The sequence below is a fragment of the Ambystoma mexicanum genome, assembly GCF_040938575.1.
Source record: "Ambystoma mexicanum isolate Mex_15411 chromosome 12 unlocalized genomic scaffold, UKY_AmexF1_1 Mex_chr12_unloc.2, whole genome shotgun sequence".
Taxonomy (NCBI): Eukaryota; Metazoa; Chordata; class Amphibia; order Caudata; family Ambystomatidae; genus Ambystoma; species Ambystoma mexicanum.
Window position 1 is genome coordinate 12,671,181 of NW_027182323.1, and position 22,826 is coordinate 12,694,006.

General features: G+C 48.8%; 4 non-coding genes across 4 annotated transcripts; 2 read left to right on the plus strand and 2 right to left on the minus strand.

The window, feature by feature from the left end:
• Positions 1–7,329: 7,329 nt before the first annotated feature.
• Positions 7,330–7,402, minus strand: TRNAF-GAA (transfer RNA phenylalanine (anticodon GAA)). Its single transcript has one exon. It is a non-coding gene; the product is annotated as a tRNA-Phe (tRNA).
• A 529-nt stretch (positions 7,403–7,931) lies between these two features.
• Positions 7,932–8,018, plus strand: TRNAY-GUA (transfer RNA tyrosine (anticodon GUA)). The gene is given in 2 exon segments: positions 7,932–7,968; positions 7,983–8,018. It is a non-coding gene; the product is annotated as a tRNA-Tyr (tRNA).
• Positions 8,019–17,948: 9,930 nt separating this feature from the next.
• Positions 17,949–18,021, minus strand: TRNAL-CAA (transfer RNA leucine (anticodon CAA)). The gene has a single exon. It is a non-coding gene; the product is annotated as a tRNA-Leu (tRNA).
• A 529-nt stretch (positions 18,022–18,550) lies between these two features.
• On the plus strand, positions 18,551–18,637 carry TRNAY-GUA (transfer RNA tyrosine (anticodon GUA)). The gene is given in 2 exon segments: positions 18,551–18,587; positions 18,602–18,637. It is a non-coding gene; the product is annotated as a tRNA-Tyr (tRNA).
• The last annotated feature ends 4,189 nt before the right edge of the window (positions 18,638–22,826 follow it).

Consider the following 22,826-nt stretch of genomic DNA (forward strand, 5'->3'; position numbering starts at 1 on the left):
GTCAGGAACGTGGCTTTTTTCCAGGATGACATCCTTATCTACGCAAAGGACGAACAGATGCACGACGTCACATTGAGAACAGTCCTCACCAAACTGCAAGAAGCGGGTGTGAGATTAAGGTACAAAAAATGTGTGTTCAAAGCAAAAGAAGTTGTGTATTTGTGGTACAAAATATCAGAAAAAGGTATAAGTCCCAAGCAAAACTTACTGCAGGCCTTAATTAAAGCTCCAGAACCCACCAACAAAGACGAAGTGAGGTCATTCCTCGGGATGGCCGAGTACTATGCAAAATTCATCCCCAAATTCTCGGAAACCTCAGCACCGCTCCGAGAGCTCCTCAAAAAAGGGTCGGAGTACACGTGGCAGGAAGATCAGAAGAAAGCGGTGGAAAGCATAAAACAACACATAGTTGAAGGGCCATGCTTGCAACCGTTCAACCCAGAGTGGAGTACAGTCATGACTCCAGACGCCAGTGCATATGGACTAGGGGCGGTCCTCACTCAGAAGAAGGGCGACACAGAACATGTGGTAGCGTTTGCCTCGAAAGCCCTATCGTCAGCTGAACAAAACTACTCCACCATAGAGAAGGAGATGTTAGCGTGTACATGGGCTGTGGAACATTTCAGGACATATGTGTGGGGCACGAAGTTCAAGTTGGTTACCGACCATAAGCCCCTCATCCACATGCTCAGCTCAGGTGGCACCAAAGTGTCAACACCCCGATTAGCACGCATAGCAGCAAAACTGCAGGAATACACCTTCGAGGTGCAACACATCTCCGGATGGAAGAATTTGCAGGCAGACTGCATGTCAAGATTGCCAGAGGGCAAGGACAATGCCACCACTTTCTTACAAGAAGAATGCATTGTAGCATCCATTACAGATCTCAAGGCGCCCGACTACCTGGAACTCAGCGAAAAACACTGGATGGAAGAAGACGGAAAGGATCCTACCATGGTGAGAATCAGAGAATGGATCAAAAACGGATGGCCAGACGAAAGGGCAGTGCCAGAAGGTATGAGACCTTATTGGAAAGTGGCAGATGAGATCTCAGAAGCCGACGGCATAATTATGAAAACCGACCAGATAATCCCGCCCGCAGGCATGAGAAAAATAATTCTGTGCAGGGCCCCTGCGGGCCATCTGGGGAACACCATGACACGTTGCAGAGTGAGAGAAGCCTACTGGTGGCCGTCCATGGACCAGGAGATCCGCACCATGATTGAGAGATGCCATGAGTGTCTCAACAGTGACAAGCGCCTGAAAATCGGACAGGCGCCCATGATTCCCACAGAAACCCCGGAAGCGGTGTGGTCAAAAGTGGGTCTAGACTTCATAGGACCATTGGAGACGATGGCGCCCGAGCATCGGTACGGCATAGTGCTAGTGGACTATTTATCGAAATGGTCGAGGCCGAGTTTGTTCCTAACATCACGACCGCAACCGTAATAGAGGTCCTGACGGCCATTTTTCAGAGCGAAGGGCTCCCCAACGAGTTAGTAACAGACAACGGAGTACAACTTATATCCAGAGACATGGAACTGTTTCTGAGGAAGCACAACATACACCAGAAGAAAGCAGCACTCTACCATCCCCAAGCAAATGGGCTCGTCGAGAGGGACAATAGGTTAATTAAGGGAGCCATCCAATTAGCAACCGCTTCAGGATTGGATCCCCTCAAAACAACAAAAGAGGCCATCGCAGCTCACAGACTGACCCCCAACGGGATCACCCAAATTTCTCCTTTTCGCATGCTGAGAGGGAGGAGAGCAGCATCCACGCTAGTACCGCCATGGTTGGCCAAAGTAAGAGAAGACGAAGAAGTAAACATGTCGGAAGTGGTGTGGAGAATAGAGAACAACAAGGCACGCATGAAAAGGTGGAGCGACAGCAGAAGAAGGACCAAACAAGAGTCAGAAGTAAAAGAAGGAGATTGGATCAAAATACGGTTACCGACCAAGGATCAGATCACGGGCTCACGGTTCAGCGGACCTGTGAAGGTGATTCACCGAGGAGCCAACCATGTCCTCACCGAAGATGGGCACACATGGAACATGGAAAGAGTAGCCACGTTTGAAAAGAGGCAAGAGAGAGAAAAGACTTATGAAAGGTCTGAAGCTGAAGGAGTAATGGACAATGAGAGGGGGGAAGAACGAGAGCCGGAGACAGACAGAAGAGAAGTTGAAGGAAATGAGATTCAAGTGGATGCCCCAACTCTCGAGCGAGAAAATGACCAGCAGGACGTGTGCAGTGAGAGAGGCGATCGTCCGCGAAGGGAACACAGAAGACCGGTGAGATACAATGACTATGTATTGCAATGAACTGCCTTTGCATTATCAGGGGGAGGTGTGTAGAGATATCGCAAGACCTGCTGGTCTCGTGAGATCTCATGCGCGGCCGGAAGTGCGGGCCCCGCGCGCTCAGCGAGGCATTCGAGCGGGAGAAAGCCACGGAGCAGGACACGCTCCGGGGCGCTCCTCCCAAGAAGAGGCCTCCAAGCCGCAAGAGAGACTCTCAGCATGTACACGAGTTGTGTCGCAGCTCCAGGGCCTGTTGCCCATCATTGACTCATATCATATATGTTGCAGATTTACTTGAGTGGCACAGAAGAATAAAAGCACACAACTTGCAACCACACCGCCTCCTATCATTTATTGTGAGAATTATACAACAAATTGCTCTAATAACTTACAGGTAATCTTCATTACTCTTAGTCGTACCCTTCCTCGTCACAGCATTTACTTCATGAGGCCCCTGCCTCCGATACAGGACTTTCTTCTATTTCTTTTCTTTTGTCTAACTTCTCCCCTTGACCCTCAGCTTCCTGTTTAACGTATTCAAGCCGCAGCATGGAACCCCCGTAGGGAGGGAGAGGCGGGTCGTCAGTACTGTGACGAGGAAGAGTAGGATTAGGAGTAATGAAGATTGCTTGTAAGTAATCAGAGCATTACCTCCACGTCCACTCTTCCTCGACCCAGTACTTACTTCATGAGGCATACCATAGCAGCAACAGGGAGAGGTCCCAATGAGACACAGAGACAGAAGTGCAGCAACAAAAAAAACACCTTTATTGACTCCAATAATCACATCCCAACAGACAAAACACCAACCCTGAAGGAACCATCCCTAGAGTGAGAGACGTTCAACTGATAGTGGTTGACAAGGTGCTCTGATCCGCCCAGGTTTCAGCCAAACCCCTGTAGAGAAACGCCCAAATCTTCAGTAGAGATAACAGCATCTGGCCAGGAAGCAGCCTAACCCCCTGGTAGATCGACCCTGAACGTGGTCAGGTACAGGCAGGCCAGAAACCAAATAGGACATGGAGACAACAGTACGGATCCACCGGCTAATGAAAACCACAGAGGCCTTACGCCCCGCTCCACGGGGCCACAAGTAACCAAGAGACTATCAGACTGCCGGAAAGGGGCAGTCCGAGCCAAATATTCCAGAACTGCCCGCCGCACCTCAATGGCATGCCAAGCCACCTCGTTCGGCGCCTGGGGTTTCTGAAAAACCGCAGGGAGAACCAGATCCTGAGAAGTGTGAAACTGAGACACAACTTTAGGCAGAAACTTGGGATCACACCGCAAAACCAGAGTCCGGCAGAACTCTCAAGAAAGAGGGTTGACACAACAGAGCCCCAACCTCCCCCAGCCTATGGGCAGACGTGATGGCAATCAGGAAAGCAGTCTTCAGAGTAAGGTGCTTGATATCAATTTCCGACAGGAGCTCAAAGGGATGCCCCTGAAGGAACTTTAAGTCTGGAGGACGATCCCTGGGGGAAGGCCCTTATAGGTACAAGGACGGGAAGCAGAGACACCCCGAAGAAACTTCCCCCACCAACACCTCCCCATCCAGGTGGCCATCAGAGTCCCCCAAGAGGATTTTAATGGAGGCCCATTGGGAACAAAGTGTGGAGATCGCTATGCCCTTGTCAAAACCCTCCTGGAGGAACTGGAGAATAGCGGGTAGACGGTAAGTGATGCAAGTACTCTCCCACCCTCGACACAGTCTGGGCCAAACTTTGCCAGTGTAGGCCAGGTAGCTTGTAGGTTCAACCCCTGCAGTTGCACGTTGCTCTGGCTCTCAGCAGCTGCGGGACAGGACGATCGTCTGTGGCGGGACAGTAGCCTTTTCTCAGCTCACGATGAAGAAAAGAGGACAGTTCCAGTGCAGCACATCACAGGGCACAAGGGGGCAGGCAGGCAAGGCTAGTACAATAACCGTCACCACATCCGGGCAATGCAGGTACTGCAAATGCTCACGGCATGACACACTCTTTTAAATCGCGACCCAGAGGAGCTAGGACAACATTTGGCGGGAGAGGGCCCAGGACCACAAGCTAGCGATTCCCCAAGTCTCGAGTTTCAACTCGGAACAGCAGTGCTCCTATGCGATACCCCAGGTTCAAGCTTGTCAGTTTGCTGGATGGCCCAGGAACACTTCTGATGAGTCTCTTTTTGAGGGTAATCAGGAGGTGCTGAGAGTAGTTGTTCCCCCTACTCCAAAGGGTCGAAGCGCACTTGCAGGCCTTCTGTGGTGGATACAAGAGCAGGGGTCTGACGGAACAACAGCAGGCTCAGGGTGCCAAACCTTCCAGCACTTCTCTGGTGGTTCCAAAGGTCTCCTTTGGCAATTCAGGATACTTGGTCCTTATGTAGTTTGGAGAGAACTTCAGTTGATAGACCTGGAATGGATACAGAGCCCCCTCTCTCATCCGAAATTCGTTTCATGCTCAAATCTAGGATAGCCAACAAAAGATATGCTCTCTTGCATGAACGTCAGGCATGAACCAATCGCGGTCCACATTGGTTCCAGTCATTCAGGCATACCAGACATACTGGCACCAGTAGTGTAGATTGGGACCAGAGAGTCCCAATCCTCTTCCTGGGCATTAGCACACGTGACATGCAGGAGCCCGCGAAAGTTGTGGTTTTCACGGGTGGCTGCATGCCCAAAGCCCTTGTCTGATCGAGCTGGGGGAAGACAAAGGGACAAAATGGACAAAGGACAGAACAAAAGACTTTGTGCCACAGCCATTTTGGCAGTGGCCACAGTCTTGAGCCAAACGCAGTAAACGCAGTATGGTTAACTAAAAAGAATTACAAATACTATAAAAGTAAACTGCTGCCACCAGTTTGTCCTAGGCACACCTGTACAGTCACCAGAAAATCCTTAGAGTGTGTCTAGGGCCATAAAACAAAAGGACCCCTATGTGCGTTACTGTAAGGTACTTGGCACATAGATCAAAAGTTATCAAGAAATGACAACATAATCAAAGACTAAGGGAAATATAGTTTGTCAGTACTGACAGTATGAAGGACGTGTCAGTATCCCCATAACAGATGAACAAAAGCCCAGAGGAGTGCAGCTGAAGGCTGCGCTCCACAGGAAAAAGTCCGGTTAGGTTAGCCAAACAAAAGCAAAAAGTTTGGAGCGGTCCATAAACAGAGGGAAAATTGCACCTAAGGAAAATCTTCCCTAGCGGTGCTTTATTTGGCAAGAGTTAACTTAGTACGATTCTGCTCTGCACTGGCATCCTGGATATGCCGGTGAAGACATTCTTGGCCTCCTCATCCAGGCACCCGGGCAAATGGCACTAAGGTTGGCAGCTTGAACACTCCTTTCATGGGGGCAAAGCCCCAGGCTGAAACCACTGACCGACCACTTCCCTTGCTGAAATCTCGTAACTCCCTCCATTCCTATCCTTTCCCTCTTTCCCCTTTTCTTTATTTGACCCTCCTCATTTCAATGTACATACTTACCTGTTAGCTGGCAGCTTAGCCCCATGGCAGACGCTGTCTCTTGTTGCAGTTCCCAAACCCCCCCCACAACCCTCCTCAATCATTGGATTGCCCTGTGGCCATTACTAAGGACTTGTACCCCTGGGTGCCGTGCTCTAACTCCTGGTTGCAGTGGACCCTTGTGGTCTCAACCTGCACTTTTTTTATGTATACACCTCATAACTCCGCCTCGGGGCTCTGAAAAAACGAACAAAGTAGTGCTCAGTACGACAGTAAAATAGAGAGAAAATTGATACAGAAACAATATAGTTATGAGAGAAAGGGAGGGTAGTTTTCGGTTGCACCCGTGCTCGATCACTGTCTGGGGACTGGATAGGACCGGGATGTATAAAACCTTGCCTGGGGGAACGAAACGCCCCTCTGATCTTCTGCCACTGCCTAGATCCTGCCTCTGATCCGCAGACCGCCTCCGACGTTCAGCCCTGCGACTCTCTACCAGATATACAGACAAAGCCCGGCACCGTGGTGGGTTCATCTCCGCTCCATCCTTTTTTGCACCCCTTGTCTCCCTATCCAGTCCTGTGTGATTGGTGCGGTACCCGGCTTAGCCGCATCAACACACACTTGCCCTCCGCAAGATAAATTAGAAAATTGGAACACTTATACTGCTTCATGGGGCATAGCTGCACCCCCACCCCCCGATCTTGAAACATTTGACGCCCCCGCCCTTACCCCCTTCCCGAACCACCATCACCTTAGCCGGACAAAAACAATAGACACGAGTGGTGTGTGTTGAAAGAAAACACCTGCTGCGTGCTTTATTTGGCAAGAGTTAATTTACGGGTGCTCCGTGTACAGTGCATCACAGTGACAGGATTCTACTCTGCACTGGTGTTTTGTATATGCTGGTGAAGATATTCTTGGCCAACATAATTATAGGGAAGGTTACACAGAAGAATGGCACGTGCCAGTGATTATGACTTCTGCAAAACCTTAAATCCATCACTTTTTGTTTTGGTGGGAAACTGGACATCATTAACAAGGACTGTGTGTCGCTCACAGGTAATTGGATGTCACTGCTTATGATGTCATGTTGTGTGATGGCATTCTGTAGAATATAATTTCCCAGGACATCATCTGGGTCAAAAGTTGCACCAAATGGTTCACCCACCTACCCTACCCCACCCCACCCGCGCAAATTCAAAAGTTGTCACCACTTCACCTATTCCTTCAACCGCAGCCCTTTAAAAAAAAAAAACACCTATGCAACTGGAAATCTTTGCAAAAGCATTAAACTAAATAATGCCCAGTACTGTGAGTTGTGAATTATGGCCATATGTGCCCTGAGTCACATTGAAATATTATGACCCCTATAAGTCTCTTTTCCATTTCATGGCACAGACAGGACATGTTGAAATGAGCAACAAGTTTTAACATGGAAATTACATTTGGGGAGATATAGTAGAAAAATAAGAATTAGAGATTTATTTCCACTGCATCGTCTGCCATTCAATGATAACTTTAAGTGTGAAAAGATTCTGATTATCAAATGGAGCAGCATGAAAAACCTTTAAAAAATATCCCCTGCCGAAACCCGGGATCGCACCAGGGACCTTTAGATCTTCAGTCTAACGCTCGCCCAACTGAGCTATTTCGGCTGATTGATTGTGCTCTTCGGTCGTCTTGCAAAGAAACAGACATCTGCAATCCTAGACCTCATTTCCTTCCTTTTTTGTTGTTGTAATATTGCCCCAGTTATAGCATCGGATTTTCCATTTCTTTGTTTATTCTGTAACCAGCAAGTACAATGGAACAAAACGGGTGGGATATCAGGAAGGAGATCAATAGAGCTGCTCGCCAAATCATTTCGAAAGAAAAATCGCATTTTCGGCTCCAGGTGCAACTATCACGTGCACGGAGCCTCTCTCCATCGTGCTGTTTCTTGTAGATGTGTGATGGGCCCTTGGCTGTGTTCTAAGTTGATCTTTAAGTACTTTCGAACCAAACCCGCACGGTACTCTTGGTGTCCAAAAATCACGTGGTATACAGCCTGATAATGAATTTAAGGCATTGAAGTGCAACTATAGGGAGCAGGATCAATATTGAAATCACACGTATAAACAATGATATCTTTCACGTTGTGTGCTGGTCATTCAGCATGCCATTTGCAAGCGCTCGTACATGTATCCTTCGATAGCTCAGTTGGTAGAGCGGAGGACTGTAGTGAGGTAATCAGATATCCTTAGGTCGCTGGTTCAAATCCGGCTCGAAGGACATTTTGCTAATAAAACACTTCTGCCACGTAATATCAATGGAAACCGCACACTTATACTGCGCTGTATTTGGTCACATTGAACGACCGGTTCTCAACATTTTTATGACTTTTGGAAAACAGATTGTGATCGTTTGTGCTGGTTGAAAGGTGAGTTGTCTTCCTTTTTAGCAGGACAAGGTTGCCTGTGCTCGGATTCTGTGTCAAGACTGGAGGCCCGAATTATGCTTACTCTTCTCTTTTCTCGAGCAGCATTAAAGCAAAGAATATTAAAAAGAAACCATCACAAAAACGACATTTCCCATTAAAACAGCTGTTTGTAGTCCGTTTATGATAGGTCGAATGTTGTTTCCATGTGACTATTGTATCCAATCCTCTCTAACTGCGTCCATAAACCTGGCTTCCTTTCTCTTCCCTTCCTCTTTCTTTGCTGCTTGGGCAGCAGTTAAGTCAAACTTTATTTACAATTGTGTAGAGATATGCGAGACCTACCGGTCTCGCGAGATCTCGTGCGCGGCCGGAAGTGCGGGCCCCGCACGCTCAGCGAGGCATTCGAGCGGGAGAAAGCCACGGAGCAGGACGTGCTCCCGGGCGCTCCTCCCAAGAAGAGGCCTCCAAGCCGCAAGAGAGACTCTCAGCATGTACACGAGTTGCATCGCAGCTCCAGGGCCTGTTGCCCATCATTGACTCATATCATATATGTTGCAGATTTACTTGAGTGGCACAGAAGAATAAAAGCACACAACTTGTAACCACACCGCCTCCTATCATTTATTGTGAGAATTACACAACATAATTGGCGACGAGGATCATCACTAAAACCCGCATGGAGCCATGCAAGGAGCGACACCACCACCGCCCTTCCTGCAAACTCCAGGTAGGCTTGCCATTCCGTGGACACAATGGCAACCCTTATTCACAACGTATGTAGAGGCCATGGGCGGTGCGGGCTACTCGGCGGCGAGACACAGAGCGATGTTACTAAATGCCCTGGGCGTTGAAGGACAGAGGGTGTTTGAGAGTCTCACCCCGGAGCCGGTAGCTGGTGATAATGATGATGAATTCAAGGAGGCTGTGCGAAGGATTGTTAAAAGGTTCGCCAGCAAGGAGAATACCGTCCTGCACAGGATTCGGTTCTACAGCCGCAAACAGGAGGCGTCCGAACCCGTTGATGATTATGTCACCAAACTGCGCGAACTGGCGGTGCTCTGCAGTTTTGGTAACAACGCTGAGACTCTCATCTGCGACATGCTGGTGGTCCACACCAACAGCAGAAAAGTACAAGATAAGTTCATTTTAGAGAAGGAATTGCAGCTGGAAAAAGCTATTGAAATAGCGAGAGCAGTTGAGGAGACGGTAGGCAGAAGGAAAGAATTCGCGAGCGGCCACGGCCCTACCGAAGTTCAATCAGTGGCAATCCGCCCAAAAAAGGAGAGGCCGGTCCTCGATGCGAGAGAAGGAAAATGGGGGAAGAAAGAACCGTTGAAATGCCACAGGTGCACCAGCACGAAGCATCTAGCCTTCGATAGAGAGTGCCCAGCAAGAGACAAGGAGTGCTCAGTATGCAAAAAGATTGGTCACTTCTCAATCGTGTCTCGGTGGCGCAACAAGAAGATCACGAGTGCCAACGATGAACACAACACAGAGAGGGATTCGTCCTCGGAAGATGAAGGGAGACCGACAGTCATCATGGTGAACAGCTCACGGGCCAGAAGGGAAAAGCCCCACTGTGCAATCAAAATAAGTGGACTGGAAACAAGGGTCATGGCTGATTCGGGTTCTGATCTCACCATAATACCCCTACGCACGTACAAAGAGATGATGGGTACAGAGACGGTCCAAGTACTCAGCACACGGCACAAGCCTACAGTTTTTGGTGGTGCGTCTGTAGACTTGTTGGGCTACATCAAAGGGAAAGTAGAGTTCAAAGGAAGAGAGACCACCACCAAAGTTTACTTTAGTCAAGAAGGCCCAGCGGTATTAGGGTGGGACGACCAGGCGAAACTGAAAATCAAGCTGCACCCCAGCACAGAGGATCAGGTACTGTCAGTCAGTTGGAGGAGCGCACCAGTAGTGAAAAGTGATTACCCCAAACTATTTTTGGAAGAACCTGGTCAAATCAAGGGCTTCGTCCACAAAATATTACTCAAAACCAGCGCAGTCCCGGTCAAGCACAGATTAAGGCCAGCACCGGCAACGGCAAAAGACACACTCAGAAGCCAACTGGACAGAATGAAGAAAGATGGCGTCATCGAAGAAATTGAAGCTTCTGAGTGGCTGAGCCCAGTGGTACTCATAAAGAAACAGAACTCACAAGAGCTAAGAGTATGCATTGACCTCCGCAGCCTACACCTGGAAGATATTGCAGACAGCAACCCACTGCCGAGCATAAATGAGTTAATCCTCATGATCAAGGAGGCCAAAGTATTCTCGAAACTGGACATGAGGAACGCCTACTATCAAATTCAACTGCACAAGGAGTCCAAGCCACTCACCGCTTTCATCACCCCGTTTGGCACGTACCAGTTCACCAAAATGCCATTTGGTTTATCATCTGCAGCCTCAGCGTTTCAACGCAAGATGGATGCTCTACTGCGGAACATCAGGAACGTGGCTTATTTCCAGGATGACATCGTTATCTACGCAAAGGACGAACAGATGCACGACGTCACATTGAGAACAGTCCTCACCAAACTGCAAAAAGCGGGTGTGAGATTAAGGTACCAAAAATGTGTGTTCAAAGCAAAAGAAGTTGAGTATTTGGGGTACAAAATATCAGAGAAAGGTATAAGTCCCAAGCAAAACTTACTGCAGGCCTTAATTAAAGCTCCAGAATCCACCAACAAAGACGAAGTGAGGTCATTCCTCGGGTTGGCAGAGTACTATGCAAAATTCATCCCTAAATTCTCGGAAACCTCAGCACCGCTCCGAGAGCTCCTCAAAAAAGGGTCGGAGTACACATGGCAGGAAGATCAGAAGAAAGCGGTGGAAAGCATAAAACAACACATAGTTGAAGCGCCATGCTTGCAACCGTTCAACCCAGAGTGGAGCACAGTCATCACTACAGACGCCACTGCATATGGACTAGGGGCGGTCCTCACTCAGAAGAAGGGCGACACGGAACATGTGGTAGCGTTTGCCTCGAAAGCCCTATCGTCAGCTGAACAAAACTACTCCACCATAGAGAAGGAGATGTTAGCGTGTACATGGGCTGTGGAACATTTCAGGACATATGTGTGGGGCACGAAGTTCAAGTTGGTTACCGACCATAAGCCCCTCATCCACATGCTCAGCTCAGGTGGCACCAAAGTGTCAACACCCCGATTAGCACGCATAGCAGCAAAACTGCAGGAATACACCTTCGAGGTGCAACACATCTCCGGATGGAAGAATTTGCAGGCAGACTGCATGTCAAGATTGCCAGAGGGCAAGGACAATGCCACCACTTTCTTACAAGAAGAATGCATTGTAGCATCCATTACAGATCTCAAGGCGCCCGACTACCTGGAACTCAGCGAAAAACACTGGATGGAAGAAGACGGAAAGGATCCTACCATGGTGAGAATCAGAGAATGGATCAAAAACGGATGGCCAGACAAAGGGCAGTGCCAGAAGGTATGAGACCTTATTGGAAAGTGGCAGATGAGATCTCAGAAGCCGACGGCATAATTATGAAAACCGACCAGATAATCTCGCCCGCAGGCATGAGAAAAATCATTCTGTGCAGGGCCCCTGCGGGCCATCCGGGGAACACCATGACACGTTGCAGAGTGAGAGAAGCCTACTGGTGGCCGTCCATGGACCTGGAGATCCGCACCATGATTGAGAGATGCCATGAGTGTCTCAACAGTGACAAGCGCCTGAAAATCGGACAGGCGCCCATGATTCCCACAGAAACCCCGGAAGCGGTGTGGTCAAAAGTGGGTCTAGACTTCATAGGACCATTGGAGACGATGGCGCCCGAGCATCGGTACGGCATAGTGCTAGTGGACTATTTATCGAAATGGTCGAGGCCGAGTTTGTTCCTAACATCACGACCGCAAACGTAATAGAGGTCCTGACGGCCATTTTTCAGAGCGAAGGGCTCCCCAACGAGTTAGTAACAGACAACGGAGTACAACTTATATCCAGAGACATGGAACTGTTTCTGAGGAAGCACAACATACACCAGAAGAAAGCAGCACTCTACCATCCCCAAGCAAATGGGCTCGTCGAGAGGGCCAATAGGTTAATTAAGGGAGCTATCCAATTAGCAACCGCTTCAGGATTGGATCCCCTCAAAACAACAAAAGAGGCCATCGCAGCTCACAGACTGACCCCCAACGGGATCACCCAAATTTCTCCTTTTCGCATGCTGAGAGGGAGGAGAGCAGCATCCACGCTAGTACCGCCATGGTTGGCCAAAGTAAGAGAAGACGAAGAAGTAAACATGTCGGAAGTGGTGTGGAGAATAGAGAACAACAAGGCACGCATGAAAAGGTGGAGCGACAGAAGAAGAAGGACCAAACAAGAGTCAGAAGTAAAAGAAGGAGATTGGATCAAAATACGGTTACCGACCAAGGATCAGATCACGGGCTCACGGTTCAGCGGACCTGTGAAGGTGATTCACCGAGGAGCCAACCATGTCCGCACCGAAGATGGGCACACATGGAACATGGAAAGAGTAGCCACGTTTCAAAAGAGGCAAGAGAGAGAAAAGACTTATGAAAGGTCTGAAGCTGAAGGAGTAATGGACAATGAGAGGGGGGAAGAACGAGAGCCGGAGACAGACAGAAGAGAAGTTGAAGGAAATGAGATTCAAGTGGATGCCCCAACTCTCGAGCGAGAAAATGACCAGCAGGACGTGTGCAGTGAGAGAGGCGATCGTCCGCGAAGGGAACACAGAAGACCGGTGAGATACAATGACTATGTATTGCAATGAACTGCCTTTGCATTATCAGGGGGAAGTGTGTAGAGATATCGCAAGACCTGCTGGTCTCGCGAGATCACGTGCGCGGCCGGAAGTGCGGGCCCCGCGCGCTCAGCGAGGCATTCGAGCGGGAGAAAGCCACGCAGCAGGACGCGCTCCCGGGCGCTCCTCCCAAGAAGAGGCCTCCAAGCCGCAAGAGAGACTCTCAGCATGTACACGAGTTGTGTCGCAGCTCCAGGGCCTGTTGCCCATCATTGACTCATATCATATATGTTGCAGATTTACTTGAGTGGCACAGAAGAATAAAAGCACACAACTTGCAACCACACCGCCTCCTATCATTTATTGTGAGAATTATACAACAAATTGCTCTAATAATTTACAGGTAATCTTCATTACTCTTAGTCGTACCCTTCCTCGTCACAGCATTTACTTCATGAGGCCCCTGCCTCCGATACAGGACTTTCTTCTATTTCTTTTCTTTTGTCTAACTTCTCCCCTTGACCCTCAGCTTCCTGTTTAACGTTTTCAAGCCGCAGCATGGGAACCCCCGTAGGGAGGGAGAGGCCGGTCGTCAGTACTGTGACGAGGAAGAGTAGGATTAGGAGTAATGAAGATTGCTGGTAAGTAATCAGAGCATTACCTCCACGTCCACTCTTCCTCGACCCAGTACTTACTTCATGAGGCATACCATAGCAGCAACAGGGAGAGGTCCCAATGAGACACAGAGACAGAAGTGCAGCAACAAAAAAAACACCTTTATTGACTCCAATAATCACATCCCAACAGACAAAACACCAACCCTGAAGGAACCATCCCTAGAGTGAGAGACGTTCAACTGATAGTGGTTGACAAAGGTGCTCTGATCCGCCCAGGTTTCAGCCAAACCCCTGTAGAGAAACGCCCAAATCTTCTGTAGAGATAACAGCATCTGGCCAGGAAGCAGCCTAACCCCCTGGTAGATCGACCCTGAACGTGGTCAGGTACAGGCAGGCCAGAAACCAAATAGGACATGGAGACAACAGTACGGATCCGCCGGCTAATGAAAACCACAGAGGCCTTACGCCCCGCTCCACGGGGCCACAAGTAACCAAGAGACTATCAGACTGCCGGAAAGGGGCAGTCCGAGCCAAATATTCCAGAACTGCCCGCCGCACCTCAATGGCATGCCAAGCCACCTCGTTCGGCGCCTGGGGTTTCTGAAAAACCGCAGGGAGAACCAGATCCTGAGAAGTGTGAAACTGAGACACAACTTTAGGCAGAAACTTGGGATCACACCGCAAAACCAGAGTCCGGCAGAACTCTCAAGAAAGAGGGTTGACACAACAGAGCCCCAACCTCCCCCAGCCTATGGGCAGACGTGATGGCAATCAGGAAAGCAGTCTTCAGAGTAAGGTGCTTGATATCAATTTCCGACAGGAGCTCAAAGGGATGCCCCTGAAGGAACTTTAAGTCTAGAGGACGATCCCTGGGGGAAGGCCCTTATAGGTACAAGGACGGGAAGCAGAGACACCCCGAAGAAACTTCCCCACCAACACCTCCCCATCCAGGTGGCCATCAGAGTCCCCCAAGAGGATTTTAATGGAGGCCCATTGGGAGCAAAGTGTGGAGATCGCTATGCCCTTGTCAAAACCCTCCTGGAGGAACTGGAGAATAGCGGGTAGACGGTAAGTGATGCAAGTACTCTCCCACCCTCGACACAGTCTGGGCCAAACTTTGCCAGTGTAGGCCAGGTAGCTTGTAGGTTCAACCCCTGCAGTTGCACGTTGCTCTGGCTCTCAGCAGCTGCGGGACAGGACGATCGTCTGTGGCGGGACAGTAGCCTTTTCTCAGCTCACGATGAAGAAAAGAGGACAGTTCCAGTGCAGCACATCACAGGGCACAAGGGGGCAGGCAGGCAAAGCTAATACAATAACCGTCACCACATCCGGGCGATGCAGGTACTGCAAATGCTCACGGAATGACACACTCTTTTAAATCGCGACCCAGAGGAGCTAGGACAACATTTGGCGGGAGAGGGCCCAGGACCACAAGCTAGCGATTCCCCAAGTCTCGAGTTTCAACTCGGAACAGCAGTGCTCCTATGCGATACCCCAGGTTCAAGCTTGTCAGTTTGCTGGATGGCCCAGGAACACTTCTGATGAGGCTCTTTTTGAGGGTAATCAGGAGGTGCTGAGAGTAGTTGTTCCCCCTACTCCAAATGGTCGAAGCGCACTTGCAGGCCTTCTGTGGTGGATACAAGAGCAGGGGTCTGACGGAACAACAGCAGGCTCAGGGTGCCAAACCTTCCAGCACTTCTCTGGTGGTTCCAAAGGTCTCCTTTGGCAATTCAGGATACTTGGTCCTTATGTAGTTTGGAGAGAACTTCAGTTGATAGACCTGGAATGGATACAGAGCCCCCTCTCTCATCCGAAATTTGTTTCATGCTCAAATCTAGGATAGCCAACAAAAGATATGCTCTCTTGCATGAACGTCAGGCATGAACCAATCGCGGTCCACATTGGTTCCAGTCATTCAGGCATACCAGACATACTGGCACCAGTAGTGTAGATTGGGACCAGAGAGTCCCAATCCTCTTCCTGGGCATTAGCACACGTGACATGCAGGAGCCCGCGAAAGTTGTGGTTTTCACGGGTGGCTGCATGCCCAAAGCCCTTGTCTGATCGAGCTGGGGGAAGACAAAGGGACAAAATGGACAAAGGACAGAACAAAAGACTTTGTGCCACAGCCATTTCGGCAGTGGCCACAGTCTTGAGCCAAACGCAGTAAACGCAGTATGGTTAACTAAAAAGAATTACAAATACTATAAAAGTAAACTGCTGCCACCAGTTTGTCCCAGGCACACCTGTACAGTCACCAGAAAATCCTTAGAGTGTGTCTAGGGCGATAAAACAAAAGGACCCCTATGTGCGTTACTGTAAGGTACTTGGCACATAGATCAAAAGTTATCAAGAAATGACAACATAATCAAAGACTAAGGGAAATATAGTTTGTCAGTACTGACAGTATGAAGGACGTGTCAGTATCCCCATAACAGATGAACAAAAGCCCAGAGGAGTGCAGCTGAAGGCTGCGCTCCACAGGAAAAAGTCCGGTTAGGTTAGCCAAACAAAAGCAAAAAGTTTGGAGCGGTCCATAAACAGAGGGAAAATTGCACCTATGGAAAATCTTCCCTAGCGGTGCTTTATTTGGCAAGAGTTAACTTAGTACGATTCTGCTCTGCACTGGCATCCTGGATATGCCGGTCAAGACATTCTTGGCCTCCTCATCCAGGCACCCGGGCAAATGGCACTAAGGTTGGCAGCTTGAACACTCCTTTCATGGGGGCAAAGCTCCCAGCTGAAACCACTGACCGACCACTTCCCTTGCTGAAATCTCGTAACTCCCTCCATTCCTATCCTTTCCCTCTTTCCCCTTTTCTTTATTTGACCCTCCTCATTTCAATGTACATACTTACCTGTTAGCTGGCAGCTTAGCCCCATGGCAGACGCTGTCTCTTGTTGCAGTTCCCAAACCCCCCCACAACCCTCCTCAATCATTGGATTGCCCTGTGGCCATTACTAAGGACTTGTATCCGTGGGTGCCGTGCTCTAACTCCTGGTTGCAGTGGACCCTTGTGGTCTCAACCTGCACTTTTTTTATGTATACACCTCATAACTCCGCCTCGGGGCTCTGAAAAAACGAACAAAGTAGTGCTCAGTACGACAGTAAAATAGAGAGAAAATTGATACAGAAACAATATAGTTATGAGAGAGAGGGAGGGTAGTTTTCGGTTGCACCCGTGCTCGATCACTGTCTGGGGACTGGATAGGACCGGGATGTATAAAACCTTGCCTGGGGGAACGAAACGCCCCTCTGATATTCTGCCACTGCCTAGATCCTGCCTCTGATCCGCAGACCGCCTCCGACGTTCAGCCCTGCGACTCTCTACCAGATATACAGACAAAGCCCGGCACCGTGGTGGGTCCATCTCCGCTCCATCCTTTTTTGCACCCCTTGTCTCCCTATCCAGTCCTGTGTGATTGGTGCGGTACCCGGCTTAGCCGCATCAACACACACTTGCCCTCCGCAAGATAAATTAGAAAATTGGAACACTTATACTGCTTCATGGGGCATAGCTGCACCCCCCACCCACCGATCTTGAAACATTTGACGCCCACGCCCTTACCCCCTTCCCGAACCACCATCACCTTAGCCGGACAAAAACAATAGACACGAGTGGTGTGTGTTGAAAGAAAACACCTGCTGCGTGCTTTATTTGGCAAGAGTTAATTTACGGGTGCTCCGTGTACAGTGCATCACAGTGACAGGATTCTACTCTGCACTGGTGTTTTGTATATGCTGGTGAAGATATTCTTGGCCAACATAATTATAGGGAAGGTTACACAGAAGAATGGCACTTGCCAGTTATTATGACTTCTGCAAAACCTTAAATCCATCACTTTTTGTTTTGGTGGGAAACTGGACATCATTAACAAGGACTGTGTGTCGCTCACAGGTAATTGGATGTCACTGCTTATGATGTCATGTTGTGTGATGGCATTCTGTAGAATATAATTTCCCAGGACATCATCTGGGTCAAAAGTTGCACCAAATGGTTCACCCACCTACCCTACCCTACCCCACCCCACCCGCGCAAATTCAAAAGTTGTCACCACTTCACCTATTCCTTCAACCGCAGCCCTTTAAAAAAAAAACACCTATGCAACTGGAAATCTTTGCAAAAGCATTAAACTAAATAATGCCCAGTACTGTGAGTTGTGAATTATGGCCATATGTGCCCTGAGTCACATTGAAATATTATGACCCCTATAAGTCTCTTTTCCATTTCATGGCACAGACAGGACATGTTGAAATGAGCAACAAGTTTTAACATGGAAATTACATTTGGGGAGATATGGTAGAAAAATAAGAATTAGAGATTTATTTCCACTGCATCGTCTGCCATTCAATGATAACTTTAAGTGTGAAAAGATTCTGATTATCAAATGGAGCAGCATGAAAAACCTTTAAAATTATCCCCTGCCGAAACCCGGGATCGAACCAGGGACCTTTAGATATTGAGTCTAACGCTCTCCCAACTGAGCTGTTTCGGCTGATTGATTGTGCGCTTCGGTCTTCTTGCACAGAAACAGACATCTGCAATCCTAGACCTCATTTCCTTCCTTTTTTGTTGTTGTAATATTGCCCCAGTTATAGCATCGGATTTTCCATTTCTTTGTTTATTCTGTAACCAGCAAGTACAATGGAACAAAACGGGTGGGATGTCAGGAAGGAGATCAATAGAGCTGCTCGCCAAATCATTTCGAAAGAAAAATCGCATTTTCGGCTCCAGGTGCAACTATCACGTGCACGGAGCCTCTCTCCATCGTGCTGTTTCTTGTAGATGTGTGATGGGCCCTTGGCTGTGTTCTAAGTTGATCTTTAAGTACTTTCGAACCGAACCCGCACGGTACTCTTGGTGTCAAAAAATCACGCGGTATACAGCCTGATAATGAATTTAAGGCATTGAAGTGCAACTATAGGGAGCAGGATCAATATTGAAATCACACGTATAAACAATGATATCTGTCACGTTGTGTGCTGGTCATTCAGCATGCCATTTGCAAGCGCTTGTGCAGGTATCCTTCGATAGCTCAGTTGGTAGAGCGGAGGACTGTAGTGAGGTAATCAGATATCCTTAGGTCGCTGGTTCAAATCCGGCTCGAAGGACATTTTGCTAATAAAACACTTCTGCCACGTAATATCAATGGAAACCGCACACTTATACTGCGCTGTATTTGGTCACATTGAACGACCGGTTCTCAACATTTTTATGACTTTTGGAAACCAGATTGTGATCGTTTGTGCTGGTTGAAAGGTGAGTTGTCTTCCTTTTTAGCAGGACAAGGTTGCCTGTGCTCGGATTCTGTGTCAAGACTGGAGGCCCGAATTATGCTTACTCTTCTCTTTTCTCGAGCAGCATTAAAGCAAAGAATATTAAAAAGAAACCATCACAAAAACGACATTTCCCATTAAAACAGCTGTTTGTAGTCCGTTTATGATAGGTCGAATGTTGTTTCCATGTGACTATTGTATCCAATCCTCTCTAACCACGTCCATAAACCTGGTTTCCTTTCTCTTCCTTTCCTCTTTCTTTGCTGCTTGGGCAGCAGTTAAGTCAAACTTTATTTACAATTGTGTAGAGATATGCGAGACCTACCGGTCTCGCGAGATCTCGTGCGCGGCCGGAAGTGCGGGCCCCGCACGCTCAGCGAGGCATTCGAGCGGGAGAAAGCCACGGAGCAGGACGTGCTCCCGGGCGCTCCTCCCAAGAAGAGGCCTCCAAGCCGCAAGAGAGACTCTCAGCATGTACACGAGTTGCATCGCAGCTCCAGGGCCTGTTGCCCATCATTGACTCATATCATATATGTTGCAGATTTACTTGAGTGGCACAGAAGAATAAAAGCACACAACTTGTAACCACACCGCCTCCTATCATTTATTGTGAGAATTACACAACATAATTGGCGACGAGGATCATCAGTAAAACCCGCATGGAGCCATGCAAGGAGCGACACCACCACCGCCCTTCCTGCAAACTCCAGGTAGGCTTGCCATTCCGTGGACACAATGGCAACCCTTATTCACAACGTATGTAGAGGCCATGGGCGGTGCGGGCTACTCGGCGGCGAGACACAGAGCGATGTTACTAAATGCCCTGGGCGTTGAAGGACAGAGGGTGTTTGAGAGTCTCACCCCGGAGCCAGTAGCTGGTGATAATGATGATGAATTCAAGGAGGCTGTGCGAAGGATTGTTAAAAGGTTCGCCAGCAAGGAGAATACCGTCCTGCACAGGATTCGGTTCTACAGCCGCAAACAGGAGGCGTCCGAACCCGTTGATGATTATGTCACCAAACTGCGCGAACTGGCGGTGCTCTGCAGTTTTGGTAACAACGCTGAGACTCTCATCTGCGACATGCTGGTGGTCCACACCAACAGCAGAAAAGTACAAGATAAGTTCATTTTAGAGAAGGAATTGCAGCTGGAAAAAGCTATTGAAATAGCGAGAGCAGTTGAGGAGATGGTAGGCAGAAGGAAAGAATTTGCAAGCGGCCACGGCCCTACCGAAGTTCAATCAGTGGCAATCCGCCCAAAGAAGGAGAGGCCGGTCCTCGATGCGAGAGAAGGAAAATGGGGAAAGAAAGAACCTTTGAAATGCCACAGGTGCACCAGCACGAAGCATCTAGACTTCGATAGAGAGTGCCCAGCAAGAGACAAGGAGTGCTCAGTATGCAAAAAGATTGGTCACTTCTCAATTATGTCTCGGTGGCGCAACAAGAAGATCACGAGTGTTAACGCTGAACACAACACAGAGAGGGATTCGTCCTCGGAAGATGAAGGGAGACCGACAGTCATCATGGTGAACAGCTCACGGGCCAGAAGGGAAAAGCCCCACTGTGCAATCAAAATAAATGGACTGGAAACAAGGGTCATGGCTGATTCGGGTTCTGATCTCACCATAATACCCCTACGCACGTACAAAGAGATGATGGGTACAGAGACGGTCCAAGTACTCAGCACACGGCACAAGCCTACAGTTTTTGGTGGTGCGTCTGTAGACTTGTTGGGCTACATCAAAGGGAAAGTAGAGTTCAAAGGAAGAGAGACCACCACCAAAGTTTACTTTAGTCAAGAAGGCCCAGGGGTATTAGGGTGGGACGACCAGGCGAAACTGAAAATCAAGCTGGACCCCAGCACAGAGGATCAGGTACTGTCAGTCAGTTGGAGGAGCGCACCAGTAGTGAAAAGTGATTACCCCAAACTATTTTTGGAAGAATCTGATCACATCAAGGGCTTCGTCCACAAAATATTACTCAAAACCAACGCAGTTCCGGTCAAGCACAGATTAAGGCCAGTACCGACAATGGCAAGAGACACACTCAGAAGCCAACTGGACAGAATGAAGAAAGATGGCGTCATCGAAGAAATTGAAGCTTCTGAGTGGCTGAGCCCAGTGGTACTCATAAAGAAACAGAACTCACAAGAGCTAAGAGTATGCATTGACCTCCGCAGCCTAAACCTGGAAGTTATTGCAGACAGCTACCCGCTGCCGAGCATAAATGAGTTAATCCTCATGATGAAGGAAGCCAAAGTATTCTCGAAACTGGACATGAGGAACGCCTACCATCAAATTCAACTGCACAAGGAGTCCAAGCCACTCACCGCTTTCATCACCCTGTTTGGCACGTACCAGTTCACCAAAATGCCATTTGGTTTATCATCTGCAGCCTCAGCGTTTCAACGCATGATGGATGCTCTACTGCGGAACGTCAGGAACGTGGCTTTTTTCCAGGATGACATCCTTATCTACGCAAAGGACGAACAGATGCACGACGTCACATTGAGAACAGTCCTCACCAAACTGCAAGAAGCGGGTGTGAGATTAAGGTACAGAAAATGTGTGTTCAAAGCAAAAGAAGTTGTGTATTTGTGGTACAAAATATCAGAAAAAGGTATAAGTCCCAAGCAAAACTTACTGCAGGCCTTAATTAAAGCTCCAGAACCCACCAACAAAGACGAAGTGAGGTCATTCCTCGGGATGGCGGAGTACTATGCAAAATTCATCCCCAAATTCTCGGAAACCTCAGCACCGCTCCGAGAGCTCCTCAAAAAAGGGTCGGAGTACACGTGGCAGGAAGATCAGAAGAAAGCGGTGGAAAGCATAAAACAACACATAGTTGAAGGGCCATGCTTGCAACCGTTCAACCCAGAGTGGAGTACAGTCATGACTACAGACGCCAGTGCATATGGACTAGGGGCGGTCCTCACTCAGAAGAAGGGCGACACGGAACATGTGGTAGCGTTTGCCTCGAAAGCCCTATCGTCAGCTGAACAAAACTACTCCACCATAGAGAAGGAGATGTTAGCGTGTACATGGGCTGTGGAACATTTCAGGACATATGTGTGGGGCACGAAGTTCAAGTTGGTTACCGACCATAAGCCCCTCATCCACATGCTCAGCTCAGGTGGCACCAAAGTGTCAACACCCCGATTAGCACGCATAGCAGCAAAACTGCAGGAATACACCTTCGAGGTGCAACACATCTCCGGATGGAAGAATTTGCAGGCAGACTGCATGTCAAGATTGCCAGAGGGCAAGGACAATGCCACCACTTTCTTACAAGAAGAATGCATTGTAGCATCCATTACAGATCTCAAGGCGCCCGACTACCTGGAACTCAGCGAAAAACACTGGATGGAAGAAGACGGAAAGGATCCTACCATGGTGAGAATCAGAGAATGGATCAAAAACGGATGGCCAGACGAAAGGGCAGTGCCAGAAGGTATGAGACCTTATTGGAAAGTGGCAGATGAGATCTCAGAAGCCGACGGCATAATTATGAAAACCGACCAGATAATCCCGCCCGCAGGCATGAGAAAAATCATTCTGTGCAGGGCCCCTGCGGGCCATCTGGGGAACACCATGACACCTTGCAGAGTGAGAGAAGCCTACTGGTGGCCGTCCATGGACCAGGAGATCCGCACCATGATTGAGAGATGCCATGAGTGTCTCAACAGTGACAAGCGCCTGAAAATCGGACAGGCGCCCATGATTCCCACAGAAACCCCGGAAGCGGTGTGGTCAAAAGTGGGTCTAGACTTCATAGGACCATTGGAGACGATGGCGCCCGAGCATCGGTACGGCATAGTGCTAGTGGACTATTTATCGAAATGGTCGAGGCCGAGTTTGTTCCTAACATCACGACCGCAACCGTAATAGAGGTCCTGACGGCCATTTTTCAGAGCGAAGGGCTCCCCAACGAGTTAGTAACAGACAACGGAGTACAACTTATATCCAGAGACATGGAACTGTTTCTGAGGAAGCACAACATACACCAGAAGAAAGCAGCACTCTACC